The sequence below is a fragment of the Microcaecilia unicolor genome, chromosome 5 (genome assembly GCF_901765095.1).
Source record: "Microcaecilia unicolor chromosome 5, aMicUni1.1, whole genome shotgun sequence".
NCBI classification, from domain to species: Eukaryota; Metazoa; Chordata; class Amphibia; order Gymnophiona; family Siphonopidae; genus Microcaecilia; species Microcaecilia unicolor.
In genome coordinates this window covers 264,003,117-264,017,135 of record NC_044035.1, presented here as the reverse complement: position 1 = coordinate 264,017,135, position 14,019 = coordinate 264,003,117, and positions in this window count along the sequence as shown.

Below are 14,019 nucleotides of genomic sequence, written 5' to 3'. Positions count from 1 at the left end.
GAGGGAGTGAACAGCCTAACTAGATCTTATGGGTTCCAGGGGAAGTAGGCCTGGTAGGTCAGCACCCGAACCTTGAACATGAATAGGAGGGGAGTAACATGGTTGCTTTTTGGTTGAGCACTTCAGCTGAAGTATTTTGAATAAACTGAAACCTCTTTAAAAAGGAACACTTTGATTCATTGTATAGAGAATTGTTTACGATTAGAGCATGAACTAGAAACTGAAGATCTTTGTATCCTAGCAGATGTCAAAGATTTGTCTCCTAGCAGATGTCAAAGAGCCCAAATCTTACAGAAGACAAAACAGATGACTAGTGCTTAGAATTGAAGGCAAAGAAAAAGATCAGTATCAAGGTGAATGCCCAGAACAGGCATACTAATGCCCAAAATGGAGGAGGGAAGTAGAGTTAAAATTTCTTCCACAGAACCAGATTGCTTCACATTTCTGAGAATTTAATCTCAGCTGATGTTCAGTGAAACAGTGGGCCACAGCATGAAGCCAAGAATTTGAAAGGCCTAAATTCATGTCCTTGGAATTTACAGTAGCCAAGAGCTGGATGTCATCAGCCCAGAAAAAGCAATGTATGTCAAAGTCTTAAATGAGAGTGGTGAGAGGAGACAGTAGAAAACCTGAAAGATAAAGGAGAGCTAGGATAGAGCCTTACAGCCAAGGCAATCTGCCACCTGAGGCAGGGATGACATGGCGCCCCGGTCCCCTTGGCATCACCCCCCCCCCCCCCCCCCCCCCGCCAAGTCCAACATCTTTCCACACTGTCTCTGCCAACTCCCCCTCCCCCTAGCCCTGGTCTAGCATCTCCCCCCTTCCTTCCTCCCTAAACCCCCTCCCCGAGCCTATCTTTTTTTGTTGTTTTCAAAAGGCGGCAGCAGCAATCCTCATATGCTGCCCTGCTGCCAGCACTGAAGTCTCCTCTGTACTGCAGCCCACCTCTGAGGAAATAGGAAGTTAAGTCAGAAAGGTGGCCTGCAGAACAGAGGAAATGCCAATGCCGGCAGCAGGCAGCATATGGGGATCGCGGCCGATGATGATTTTTTGAAAAACAAAAAAAGAAACTATGCTGGGGAAAGGACTTGAGGAAGAAAGGGGGGAAAGAGCCTCTAGATCTGTCATTGGCCTCACATGTGCATTTGGGATACAACAGACCTCCCATCTCGGGTCATTTGTACATCAGATAAAATTTGATGACTTTCAATAAAACTTTGGATTAAAAGCACTTTGTCTCCTTGGCTACTTTCCCTCCTCATATTGGTTGTCACTGCTGTTTCCTTCACCAAATATAGGTGCAATCATTTTCGCCAGCTGACATAAGTGCTCGTGTCTAAACATATTTCTTAAATCCCTCAAAGACAGTGGCCATTTGGCTTACTGATCCTTATTACCATCCTCATCAACTTTAGTTAATATACCGCTAAATCAAAAGAATATCTAAGCAGTTTTCAATAACCTAAAAAAAGGATAAAAAGACTAAACAGACAGGGAGCCACAAAAGGAGAAAGTTACAATCAATTCTATAATGCTGTGATAGACCAATATACTGTATTAAAGAAAAGGGGTAGGATACAGCCATATGGTAAGCTGTATTGTAGAAAGGCAGTAGTATCTTAGCAATGTTAATTGAACATTCTAATTATGTGCTTATTAGATATTCCATCACTATTATGCTTACACTGTATTATATCACTGTTATTTGAATTTCAGAGCTGTTAAATGTGTATATTTTTGCTCCTGTTTCATGGTAGTCCTATTCTTAGGTTTCAATTCGCTGTTTTAAAGTTTTCCTCATTTTAACATATTTATAAATGATCTAGATGTGGGAATAACTAGTGAGGTAATTAAATTTGCCGACAACACAAAGTTATTCAAAGTTGTTAAATCACAAGAGGATTGTGAAAAATTGCAAGATGACCTTACGAGACTGGGGGACTGGGCATCCAAATGGCAAATGATGTTTAATGTGAGCAAGTGTAAAGTTATGAATCAAAGTTACGTGGTGCAAGGTTCCACATTAGGAGTCACCAACCAGGAAAGGGATCTAGGTGTCATAATTGACAATATATTGAAACCCTCTGCTCAGTGTGCGGTGGCGGCTAAGCAAATAGAATGTTAGGTATTATCAGGAAAGGAATGGAAAATAAAAATGGGATGTTATAATGCCTTTATATCACTCCATGGTACGACAGCACCTTGAATACTATGTGCAATTCTGGTCACCGCATCTCTAAAAAGATATAGTGGAATTAGAAAAGGTATAGAAAAGGGCGATGAAAATGGCAAAGGGGATGGAACTCCTCTCATATGAGGAAAGGCTAAAGAGGATAGGGCTCTTCAGCTTGGAAAAGAGACTGAGGAGGGAAGATATTGGTTGAGGTCTACAAAATCCTGAGTGGTGTAGAACGAATCGATTTTTTACTCATTCCAAAAGTATAAAGACTAGGGGACACTCAAAGAAGATATATGGAAATACTTTTAAAACATATAGGAGGAAATATTTTTTCACTCAAAGAATAGTTAAGCTCAGGAACTCTTTGTCAGAAGATATGGAGGGGGATAATCGAACGGGGCGCCCATCTCTAAGGGTGCCCATCTCTAAGGATGTCCCGGCGAAGGGGTGGGGCATCCCGTATTATCAAAACAAGATGGGCGTCCATCTTTTGTTTCGATAATACGGTCGGGGATGCCCAAATCTCCACATTTAGGTTGGCCTTAGAGATGGGCGACCTCGGTTTTCGCCAATAATGGAAACCGAGGACGCCCATCTCAAAACCAACCAAATCCAAGGCATTTGATCATGTGAGGAGCCAGCATTCATAGTGCACTGGTCCCCCTCACATGCCAGGACACCAACCAGGCACCCTAGGGGGCACTGCAGTGGACTTCACAAATTGCTCCTAGCTGCATAGCTCCCTTAACTTGTGTGCTGAGCCCCGCAACCCCCCCCCCCCAAAACCCACTACCCACAACTCTATACCACTACCATATCCCTTAGGGATGAAGGGGAGCACCTACATGTGGGTACAGAGGATTTCAGGTGGGTTTTGGAGGGCTCCCATTTACTACCACAAGTGTAACAGGTAGGGGGGATGGGCCTGGGTCCGCCTGTCTGAAGTGCACTGCACCCACTAAAAACTGTTCCAGGGACCTGCATACTGCTGTGATGGAGCTGGGTATGAGGCTGGCATAGAAGCTGGCAAAAAATGTTTTATAATTTTTTTTGAGGGTGGGAGGGGGTTGGTGACCACTGGGGGAGTAAGGGGAGGTCATCCCTGATTCCTTCCGGTGATCATTTGGTCAGTTCGGGCACCTTTTCGAGGCTTGGTCGTGAAAAAAAAGGGACCAAATAAAGTCGGCCAAATGCTTATCAGGGACACCCTTCTTTTTTCCATTATCGGCCGAGGACACCCATCTCTTAACCACGCCCCCGTCCCGCCTTCTATACACTGCCGACATGCCCCCTTGAACTTTGGTCATCCCCGCGACAGAAAGCAGTTGAGGACACCCAAAATCGGCTTTCAATTATGCCGATTTGGGCGACCTTAGGAGAAGGACGCCCATCTCCCAATTTGTGTCGGAAGATGGGCGCCCTTCTCCTTCGAAAATAAGCAGGATAGTAACAGCACTTAGCATATTAGCATATCTGGGTTTTAAAAAAAGGGTTGTACAATTTTCTGGAGGAAAAGTCCATAGTCTGCTATTCAGACAGACATGGGGAAGCCACTGCTTGCCCTGGAATTGGTAGCATAGAATGTTGTTACTATTTGGGTTTCTGCCAGGTACTTGTGACCTGGATTGGCCACTGTTGGAAACAGGATACTGGTCTGACCCAGTATAGCTATTCTTATATTCTTATGCAATTCCTAATATCCCAGGTTAACAGTAAAATAGCATGTCGTAACAGTAGCCCACATTAATAACTTCCCCCTTAAAGAAAAAAGAAAAGTCAAAATCACTGCTAACTGTAATAAAATTGAACCAAGTATAGGGCAAGCAAGCCATTGTGACATCACTGTTGAGGCTGGCTCTTAGGCATTGATGGAATAAGGCATTATGACATCACAATACCATCTCTGATTACCAGAAACTGAAACTCTTCACACTAAGGGGGGAATTATCAACATAGAATACCACTAATCACCTACAGTATGCTTTTGCTAGCTCCACAAACCTGAAAATTCAATGCTGAATGCTGGACTTGGCTCAGGATTGAATTCCTGGCAAAACACTATATTGAGCCCCACCGGCTCAATATAGACCCCTACTTATTCATGTCATAGCAACGTTGCAATATTATTCAAGCCTAGTTTGAGAAAACTGAGGGTTGACTATCAGTAGGTAACCATTTGTGAAATTCATAGCAGATAATTATGCAGGATTTGAAAATGTTTGAGCATAATTTTGCCCTCCCTCAGATAGTAGAAAAAAAATCACAAAAATACTGAAAATAAGGATGAGTTAAACCTTTTCCACCTAAGGGATGTTCTTTATATGGAAAATAACTATTACATATTTGTGCTGGTTTATATAGGTGACAAGAGAATGCATACTTTTACTCAGTCAATGTATAGGTATTCCTGGGGCTACGGTTGGGCAGAGCTGGGGCAGAGTTGCAAGATATGCATGTAAAAATACATGTGCAGCTGAACAGCATTCATGCATACAGTTACAGGTATCGCTTTATGCAAGAGCATTTGTGAGCTACTGGAATAGTTCTGGAAGCCCACTTTATAAAAGTACATACATGGATTTATTGCCTTTACAAAATAGGCATAAGATAGGTACACTTTCAAAGTTTTAATAGACATCCTGTTATAAAATTACCCCCTTTCATCCATGATTCTCTTTGCCATGTAGCCCCCCCCCCCCCCCCCCACCTATAATTTATTTTTCCAAAAGCTTTCCAATTCAATAAAAGTAATGATAGGCTTAGAAGTATTACACAATTATTTGCCAAATTTGGTCTTATACCTTTGCTTTCAAATCTGTCTCTGGTTTTCTATATTATTTTCTTTAGAAGCCTGCGGTTTATGTATTTCTCTGCTGTAATCTGATTGGAGCAAATTGAGGTCAATATTTATCCAGCACTGTTTCTTAAAACAATTATAAACTCTGTGAAATAAATGGAAAGTACACACCTGAGGCACAGACAGAAAAATGATCCACCAGCAGAGATATCAAGTAACTTAAGCAGAGATGTATTCAACCGAGAATAATTGGTGAGGAGGGAAGAAAATGTAATAATCAGACTCTGATTCTGGGGTGTCTGTTAAGCAGTAACACTAATGGAAGGAGTTCCAGGAAACTTCAGCCAAAGCATCCCCTGACCCAGATACTACTAAAAAGGATGAGAAAGGGGAAAGGAATTACTTGTCCTTGAAAGTTACCATCCTGTTGGACATGTGGACATAAAAAAAATGAACTAGTAACATAAAAAAAGAAATCCTATGAGTGGTATGTTACTAAACAGTTCTATAACTATCATCTTGTTCGTACTTAACTCTCCATTACCCTACATGTTCTGGCCTCAAGTATAAAGCCACTTACGCATCCACCTTCCCCTATGTTGGTGCTCATTTGTGGAATGGATTACCTAAATCTGTAAAAATTACTCCAGATCATCTGACCTTCAGGAAAGCACTCAAGGCCACCTTATTTGGAATAGCTTGCGCTAAAGTCCCACCGTTGTATCCCTAACTGTTGAACTGTACCTATCTTAATGACATCCTCCACTTTCTTACCCCTTCCCCTTCTCTGTATTTACTTACTGATCACTCCTACTTCCGTGTACTTGTTTGTTTATGCCAAATTAATGTATGCCTTTTCAGCCCTTTACTGTTGTAAGCCACATTGGGCCTGCCCGCGGGTGGGAAAATGTGAGATATAAATGCTATAAATAAATAAATAACAATGTGCCTATATATACAGAGTAAGGGAAAAAGAAAGAAAGTAACCCCCTAGAGTTTTTTTGCCATTTTCTCAGCAACCAATTTGAATTTCAACAAGAAATTGTACATGCTTATTTAATCATCATACTTACATATCACTATTAAACAACATTTTGGGCCTCTTTTACCAAACAGCATTAGCGATTCTTGCACAGCAATGCCGATGAAGCCCATTCAAAGTGAATAGGCTTTGTCAGCATTGCCGCACCAGGAATCGCTAGTGTGGTTTTGTAAAAGAGGCCCTAAATCATCTTACTACCTAGCGATTTTTGCGCATTAAAAATGTTCAAGCTAAAACACAGTAAGATAATGTCATTCAAATGAAACAATTAGTAATGTGTCAGAATACGCAAAGTGTCCACCTCCAGCTTTAACACAGGCCTTCAGTTGCTTTGGGAAGTTCTTACAGCCTTGTTGATCAGTCCCTCTGGCAGGCTGGCCCAGATCATCTGCAGCGTTTCTTTGAGTTTGACGATTGTTTGTGGCTTTGGTTGGAGCTTGTGATAGGCCTCCAGCATTGCTCCCCAGACAAAAGTCTACGTCACAGTAATGTCATTAACAGTAAGTTGGTACCCTATAACTTCACCATATTTAAAGGTAATCTCATTCTACTTAGCACATAAATGTAGATAGTAACAAGAAATGAAGCTGTAAAATTTCACATTGAAATTCCAAGCTTGCCTTTCCCTATAGATGCCAAGGGTGCTTATGTGGCACCTATGTGGCACCTGTTCTAACAGATGAAACCCACACCTATTATTTAGGTGTGAGCACTTATGCAAACCATAGAGCTATTGTGAGTTCTCATGCCTAAATGTCAGAGATGCACATGTAATTTATAATATTCTATTAATATGAATCCCACCTATGCGTCATCCAGACTCTGCCAGTGTGTATGCCTACATGTAAAATACATGCTATGTAAGATATGTTCATATTTATAGAATAAAAACAAAAACAAGAAGGGTGGAAGGGAAAATGTTCCAAGGTAATCAGACAAAAATGAAATCCAAGCTTCTATTAAAAAAAAAAACTCTATTCTTCAGTAGGTAAACAAACAGGTGTACAATCTTGATCCACCAGAGGAGTAAATAATCATGACCCAACACAGGCCATGTTTCAGCACAAAGCCTTCCTCAGGGGTCACCATAAAAACAAGACATGATTGAGTACAACGACAAACGTTTTTAAAGAAATCAATTATCAGTGCCTAACACTTGGACGTCTTTGACCCATAATCGAAAAAAGCAAGGACATCCCTGACGAACACTTGGACGTTTTCACCCGGATGTGTTTTTTTTTCCAAATAAGGCACAAAAAGGTGCCCGAAATGACCAGATGACCAACGGAGGGAATCGGGGGTGACCTCCCGTTACTCCCCCAGTGGTCACTAACCCCCTCCCACTGTCAAAAAACATCTTTAAAAATATTTTGTGACAGACTCAGATGTTATACTCAGGTCCATGACAGCGCATGAAGGTCCCAGGAGCAGTTTTAGTGGGTACTGCAGTGCACTTCAGATAGGCGGACCCAGGCCCATACCCCCTCTACCTGTTACATTTGTGGAGGAAACAGCGAGTTCTTCAAAAACCACCACAAACCCACTGTACCCATATATAGGTGCCCCCCTTCACCTGTAAGGGCTTTGGTAGTGGTGTACAGTTGTGGGGAGTGGGTTTGGGGGGAGTTTGGGGGGCTCAGCACACAAGGTAAGGGAGCTATGTTCCTGGGAGCATTTTATGAAGTCCACTGCAGTGTTCCCTAGGGTGCCCGTTTGGTGTCCTGGCATGTCAGGGGGACAAGTGCACTACAAATGCTGACTCCTCCCACATTCAAATGGCTTGCATTTGGACATTTTTGACATGAACGTCTTTGGTTTCGAAAATCGCTGACAGTCAGAAACGTCCAAATCCAAGGACATCCAAATTTAAGGATTTGGACGTCTCTGATGGTATTTTCGAAGCGAAAGATGGACATCCATCTTTTCTCAAAACTACGGTTTTCCCCGCCCCTGGATTTCGACGTTTTGCAAAGACGTCCAAATCGCAACTTGGACGTTTCTTTCGAAAATGCCCCTATGTCTGTCTAAGATTCTGTGCTAGTTGTTTGTCGACTTAGCACTCACTTTGGTGAACTCTGATAATTGATTATTTTAAAAGCTTGGCATTATACTCAATCACGTCTTGCTTTTATGGTGACCCCTGAGGAAGGCTTTGTGCCAAAACCCAGCCCGTGTTGGGTCAACATTCTTTACGCCTCTGGTGGATTAAGACTGTATACCTGTTTGTTCACCTACTGAAGAATAAAGAGTTTTTTTAAAAACTTGGACTTCATTTTTTTGTCTGATTATCTTGGAAACTTTTTCCTTTCACCCTTTTTGTTTTTCCTTTGATTTACTGTGAAAATCCTGTGTCCCTCTTTTGGTGCCATATTTATAGAATAACACTTAAGCAGAATTTTGGCATTTAGGCATTCTATCAGGGGCACGTTCGAAAGAGAAGGGCGCCCATCTTCCAACACAAATCGGGAGATGGGCGTCCTTCTCTCAGGGTCACCCAAATTGGCATAATCGAAAGCCGATTTTGGGCTTCCTCAACTGCAGTCCGTCACAGGGACGACCAAAGTTCACGGGGGCGTGTTGGAGGCATAGCAAAGGCGGGACTGGGGCGTGCTTAAGAGATGGGCGTCCTCAGCCGATAAGAAGGGTGTCCCTGACGAGCATTTGGTTGACTTTACTTGGTCCATTTTTTTCACGACCAAGCCTCAAAAAGGTGCCCAAACTGACCACCGGAGGGAATCGGGAATGACCTTCCCTTACTCTCCCAGTGGTCACCAACACCCTCCCACCCTAAAAAAATTTTTTTTGCAAGCCTCAAATGTCATACCCAGCTCCATGACAGCAGTATGCAGGTCCCTGGAGCAGTTTTAGTGGGTGCAGTGCACTTCAGGCAGGCGGACCAAGGCCCATCCCCCCTACCTGTTACACTTGTGCTGGTAAATGTGAGCCCGTCAAAACCCACCCGAAACCCACTGTACCCACATGTAGGTGTCCCCCTTCACCCCTTAGGGCTAAAGTAGTGGTGTACAGTTGTGGGGAGTGGGGTTTGAGGGGGTTGGGGGGCTCAGCACCGAAGGTAAGGGAGCTATGCACCTGGGAGAAATTTCTGAAGTCCACTGCAGTGCCCCCTAGTGTGCCCAGTTGATGTCCTGGCATGTGAGGGGTTGCCAGTGCACTACGAATGCTGGCTCCTCCCACGTCCAAATGGCTTGGATTTGGTCATTTTTTAGATGGTTTTCTTGCATATGCTGGAGTGTCCTGTTAGTTGAGAGTTGTGGCATTTCCGTAACATTTCTAAATGTAAAGCATTTTTTGATGCTTACAGTTTGTCTTCTTCACAAAGCAATCATTTCCAAACTGTGGATCACAACTTCAAATGGAGCGACAAACCCTCATACCTTGGACAGCAATGTCACTGGACTGCATGGGCTGATGGCATGCTCTAATTCAGCCTATAGAAGCTCAACAATAGGCTGAGACAGCAATAGCGTTGTCAGTTGACACTGCAAGTCAAACTGATCCAGAATCACAGGAGGAAAGGCAGGGCTGGGGGGTTCTGTAATTTTTAGAACTGCTAAAATATGTCATGGCAAGTAAAACTTTGCAAAGCACTATCATAAAGGCAGCACCCTGCCAGCTTACCTCCCTCTCTTTTCTAGACTCCTATATGCTCTGTTTCTGGTCTTGAGCAAATTGATTCTCAGTTAGCTCTTTCTTGATTGGTTCCAGGATATTCTGCTTTCTTGTACCTATAATAAGGTTCTCAACTTGAAATATGGCAGTCGCTTTATCAAAGACATCCTGAAACTCTAAATATTTCTCAGTTAATTGTCATCATTGGTTGTGAAATAAGACCTGAGTCCTGGCTTCCTTCTTCTGGCTCCTTATCCTTTGGTTCTAAATTAGGTGAGCAATTTTGTTAGCAGAAAGTAGCAGTGAAGATGGGAGTGAAAAGGAAAGTAGATGGCTTGATGGCAGACTGGATAGACCATGTGGTCTTTATCTGCCTACATTTTCTCTGTTTCTATGTAGTCCTTCTGGGAGTAAGTTCCAGAGTGTGGGGGCTACTCTTGAGAAGGCTCAGTGGCTGAATTTTGCTGCTGAACACATATTTTTCATCCACCTTCATTCTATTGCTAATCATGCCCCTTTTGTGGGTGATAAAGAGGGGCATAATCAAATAGATCGCCGGCGATCTATTTTGGAAGCGACGCAACAGCTGGCCATAACCGTATTATCGAAAAAGATGGCCGGCCATCTTTTCTTTTGATAATACGGTTTGGCCCGGCCAAATGCCAGAGTTCGCCGAGTTTGAGATCGCTGGTTTTGTTTTTCAGCGATAATGGGAAAAAATGCCGGCCATCTCAAACCCGGTGAAATCCAAAGGCATTTGGTCATGGGAGGAGCAAGCATTTGTAGTGCACTGGTCCCCCTGACATGCCAGGACACCAATCGGGCACCCTAGGGGGCACTTCTAAAAATTTTAAAACAAATATACAAATACCTCCCAGGTGCATAGCTCCCTTCCCTTGGATGCTGAGCCCCCCAAATCCCCCCCAAAACCCACTCCCCACAACTCTATACCACTACTATAGTCCTTATGGGTGAAGGGGGGCACCTACATGTGGGTACAGTGGGTTTTGGGGGGGTTGGAGGGCTTAACATTTACCACCACAAGTATAACAGGTAGGGGGGGATGGGCCTGGGTCCATCTGCCTGAAGTCCACTGCAACCAACAAAAACTGTTCCAGGGACTTGCATACTGCTATCAGGGAGCTGGGTATGACATTTGAGGCTGGCATACAGGCTGGCAAAAAAGGTTTTTATTTTTATTTTTTTAGTGTGGGAGGGGGTTGGTGAGCACTGGGGGAGTACAGGGAGGTCATCCACCATTCCCTCCGGTGGTCATCTGGTGAGTTGGGGCACCTTTTTGAGGCTTGGTCGTGAAAATAAAAGGACCAAGTAAACCCAGCAAAATACTGATTAACACCGCTTTTGTTTTCCATTATCCGCGAAAGCCGGCTATCTGGTAGCCATGCCCATGTCCGCCCATGTCCTGCCTTCGCTACGCCGCCAACACGCCCCCTTGAACTTTCGCCGGTTCGGCGACAGGAAAGCGGCAATGGTGTCAAAAAAGCAGCTTTCGATTATACCGATTTCACCGCTTTTGAGAGATCGCTGGCCATCTCCCGATTTATGTCGGAAGATGCCCAGCAATCACTTTCGAAAATAAGCCTGAAAGTTGGCTATTCTATCCATATAGTCATTTCAGATATTTTATTTAAAAAAAAATTATGTATGTGGTTAATGCTGCTTCTGGCTCCATAAATGCTTTTGAATATTAATCTGTTTGTTTTAATTCAGATAAAAGCAAGACTGAATTTTTTTTTTCTTCCTTTGAATGAGTGAAGATTGAATGCTGTTTGGGAGGAGAGTGTCTACTAAGATCATATTGAGGGGCATAATCGAAAGGCGCCAGCCATCTCCGGCGATGCAAGCGGGTGGAGCCAACCGTATTTTCAAAAAAGATAGCCGGCCATCTTTTTCTTTGCTAATACAGTTGGGCCCGGCCAAATGTCAGAGTTCGCTGGGGTTGAGATGGCCAGCCTCAATTTTCGGCCATAATGGAAAAAAATGCCGGTGATCTCAAACCCGGTGAAATCCAAGGCATTTGGTCATGGGAGGAGCCAGCATTTGTAGTGCACTGGCCCCCTCACATGCCAGGACACCAACCGGGCACCCTAGGGGGCACTTCTAAAAATTAAAAATAAAAATAGCTCCCAGGTACATAGCTCCCTTCCCTTGGTTGTTTAGCTCCCCAAACCCACCCAAAACCCACTGTACCCACATGTAAGTGCCCCCCTTCATCCCTTAGGGCTATGGTAATGGTGTAGAGTTGTGGGGAGTGGGTTTTGGGGGGCTCCCATTTACCACCACAAGTGGAACAGGTAGGGGGGGATGAGCCTGGGTCCACCTGTCTGAAGTGCACTGTACCCACTAAAAACTGCTCCAGGGACTTGCATACTGCTGTCAGGGAGCTGGGTATGACATTTGAGGCTGGCATAGAGGCTGGCAAAAAAGGTTTTTTGGGGGGGGGGTTGGGGTGGGAGGGGATTGGTGACCACTGGGGGAGTAAGGGGAGGTCATCCCCGATTCCCTCCGTTGGTCATTTGGTCAGTTGGGGCTCCTTTTTGAAGCTTGGTCGTGAAAAAAAAGGGACCAAGTAAAGCCGGCGAAATGCTCGTCAAGGCTGGCTTTTTTTTTCCATTATCAGGCGAAACCGGACATCTCGTGAGCATGCCCCCCGTCCCACCCCCATCCCGCCTTCACTACCCTACTGACACGCCCCCGTGATGTTTCACTGGCTCCGCAATGGAAAGCAGTTGAACCCGGCCAAAATCAGCTTTCGATTATACCGATTTCGCTGGGTTCAGGAGATCGCCGGCCATCTCCCGATTTGTGTCGGAAGATGGCCGGCAATCACTTGAAAATGAACTGGATTATGACATACACCTCCCATGTCCCACATGAGCCCTGAAAGTAAGAAGAAGATCTTCTCTTTCTCTTCAGTAACCCTCTAGACACAGTAGTAGAGGGAGATCTTATATATTTAGGTAACTGCCTCCTTCTCTATTCCATCTAGGATTTCTAATTGCTTCTAACTATTTTTACAGAGGCTGTGCACATAGCAAGCATTATATCTATATTTCATATGATCTTCCTCCTTTGGCTGCTGGAAACAGCATTTTATCAAAGGACAGCCACATGCAGTATGGCATTGGGAAGATATATTCTATTGCATGCTTATTCCCAATTATCTCATTGCTTATGCCAGCTGGTGCAAGACAGATGGAGGCGATATTCATGCCTTCAACACACAGAAAGCAAGCCAAGGAGGGCTAGTCCTGTGCCAGAGTACATTCTGTTTATTGGAAATCTGATAGCTCTCTGGACACAAGAATGTCACGTTAAATAGTGATGGTAAATGTTACAATGATTTAATTGCTTGTCAAGATGGAAAGAGCGTTTATCACTTAGGATGATATATTTTAGTTATTTTAATATGCCTTTGTCACTTGCCATTGTAATCTTGTCTGTCTTATCTCTTTTTTTCCCTATTTTATTTCTTGTGCATCTTTTCTTTTCCTAATAAAAGCCTAGTATAACCTTCATTTCATTTCCCCCTCCCTTTTTCTAAAAATCTCCTCCCAAGAGTGCATCTTTCCATTGTCTGTACTATATTCCTGCTCTGCATGGTTGTGCATTGCTAAAATGAAGCTCAAATGAGGGTGGACACGAGAGCAGTCCCAGCTGCATTAATTCATAATCATGGGAGTAGCTAAGCAGGAAGAGCTCTCCAAATCAATAAATACTAATGTTCCTTCAGGAATGAAATCAAATTAGGAAGGAAACGAGGACCTTAATGATTTAATTTGTTGTACCCACAAGTTGAATTATCAAAAACTTGGCTAGTACTTCTATAAATGTTTCATCATTCATGGGACTATTGAGAACACTTGGTAATATTTATTTATGAAGCCTCTAAGTCTACTAAGCTAGTGTCATTTATCATTGCAAGAATTAAACCAAAAGAAAAGCAACTTGAGTTTAAACTGAGCAGGTTTGTTTTTGACATGTTTTGGCAACCTCTCCTGCATTTTAGACTTCTAAACACATTCCCCTGGATTCTATAAAGGTCCCCAAAATTTGTGCACCAAATTATGGGTGCAATCCTGAGATGCGCACACAACATAATTAACAAGCCAATTAACACAAATTATTGGCTTTGTCAATTATTTGGATTTATGTATGCTTCTGCCTGTGCGCTATTCTATAAAGTAGCGTGCCAAAATTGTATCATATGCAACCCAACAGGGGGTGTGGCCATGGGAGGGCCATGGGCAGGTCAGGGGCATTCCCATAATTTAGTCACAGTGATATAAAATTCTGAGGTTGCATGCCCAACTTTTGCACCAGGATTTACACCAGGCTTCACTTGGTATA